The 2,179-nt window shown below is 29.7% G+C and overlaps 1 pseudogene; it reads left to right on the top strand.

Annotated features, from left to right (window-relative positions):
* The first annotated feature begins 485 nt into the window (after positions 1-485).
* Positions 486-637, top strand: LOC145264444 (U2 spliceosomal RNA; annotated as a pseudogene).
* The last annotated feature ends 1,542 nt before the right edge of the window (positions 638-2,179 follow it).

Genomic DNA, 2,179 nt, shown 5'->3' with positions numbered 1-2,179 from the left:
TGTGCATATATATTATACATGTATATATATTATACGTGTGTGTATATATATATTATACATGTGCATATATATGTTATGCATATATATATATATGATATATGTATATATTATATATATGAATATATATTATACATATGAACATATATTATACATATGAACATATATTATATATATGAATATATATTATATATATATGAATATATATTATATATGAATATATATTATATATATGTATATATATTATATATATGTTTATATATATGTATATATATTATATATATATATATGCTTATATATATGTATATATATTATATATATATATATATATATATATATTATCATTATATTATTACGCTTATCGCTCCGTCCGTTATCATGCTGTGCATCCCTAAAAAAGAAAAGTGGAATATTCAAACTAAACCTTGTCACCCTTGAAAAGGAAAATTGAAATATAAAAAAAATGGTGTCGCTGTTGAGGCAAATGATTTATTTCTTGGCCTTTTGGCTAAGATCACAGTGTAGTATCTGTTCTTCAGGTGTTACTTTTCAATTTCTTCTCACTCAGTGGAAGAGAAATCATTTACGACTAAGACAATTTTTAAGACAATTTCTTCTCAACATTAAAAAATTACCCTGGTGTATAAACCTGTCCCGTGGGGACGCGTTATGAATATGTTTTATATTAAAAAAGTAACTGGAAAAGGTTATTTTTGATTTAATTACAAAATGCCCTGGAAATGTAACTTCTGATTTATTATAAAATTCCCTGGAAAATGTCCGTTATGATTATTTTTTTGTTTACTTGCCTCCCCACAAGGGGTGAATTGGACATGTGGTCGGTTAAAAATCAAGGGGTGGTTACCAGCTCCCCAAAAAGAGGCACTCTGGTCAATAACAAAAATAAAAATTGTCAGTACTGAAGGATTTCTCTTCCATTAACCAAGACCAAAGAGGGTGTTTAAGTCACTGGAATGCGGAAACTGATAGTACACTCAGAAAATCATGTTGAAGCAATGGTTGCCTTATCTCTAACCGTGTTAATGTTTTTAGGTATTACTTTCGAAAAACTGCTGAAGCAGTTTATGATTTAAACATTACTTTATTTCAAGTATATTTTAAGCAGTGGGTTACGAGATATTAAGTCAGTTCCGGAAATTACTCAAACCGTTTATTTAATGTATATTTTTAACAGTGGGGTGGGGGATATTGAATCAGTCCCTAAAATGGGTGAAACAGTTTACGCATTACACATTACTTTATTTATTGTATATTTTTAACATTGGGGTGGGAAATATGAAGTCGGTTCCGGAAATTGCTGCAACCATTTACATTTTGGACATTACTTTATTTAATGTATATTTTAAACAGTATGATGGGAGATAAGTTGGTCTTGGGAATGTCTGAAAAAGTTTACAATTTATACATTACTTTATTTCATGTATATTTTCAACAGTGGGTGGGGATTATAAGTCATTTAAAGAAATGGCTGAAACAGTTTACTATTTAGACATTACATTATTTCATGTATATTTTTCGCAGTGGGTTGGGGATATAAAGTCAGAACCGGAAATTCCTGAAACATTTTACGATTAAAATATTACTTTATTTAATATATATTTTCAACAATTGGGTATCGGACATAAAGTCAGTCCTGGGATTGAATGAGATGTGCAAATATATACTATCAGAAAGCGTCGCTCAGTATTGAATGAGATAGGTGGAAAACATATAGTAGCAAAATACCCAGCGTCGCCCGGGATCGAATGAGATAGGTGAACGACATATATTAACAGAATATGCTGCCTAACCCGGGATTGGATAAGATAAGTGAAACATATATACTATGAGAATACCCAGAATTGATTGATGTGTGTGTAATGAAATACTCAGCCATGGAAATATATCTAAGTTATTTAAGTAAGGAGAGCGGCATAATGGGTCACAGTTATGAAAGTTATTGTCGAAATTAACATATCCAAGAATTATGAAAAATGATGAAATCTGAATTACTTGATTGGTGTGTGTGTAATGATATATTAAGCCCTGACAATATATCAAATATAGTATATAAGTAGGAGGGAGAGGTAAAATGTGGGGATTTAATGATAAAATTATTGTCGAAATTAGTAACATATCCAGGATTATGAACAAAGATTAAATGTGAAATGATCGAATGTGT

Source organism: Euprymna scolopes, chromosome 3 (assembly GCF_053919585.1).
Source record: "Euprymna scolopes isolate OS-2025 chromosome 3, ASM5391958v1, whole genome shotgun sequence".
NCBI lineage: Eukaryota > Metazoa > Mollusca > Cephalopoda > Sepiida > Sepiolidae > Euprymna > Euprymna scolopes.
This window is presented reverse-complemented; position numbering and strand designations above follow the sequence as displayed.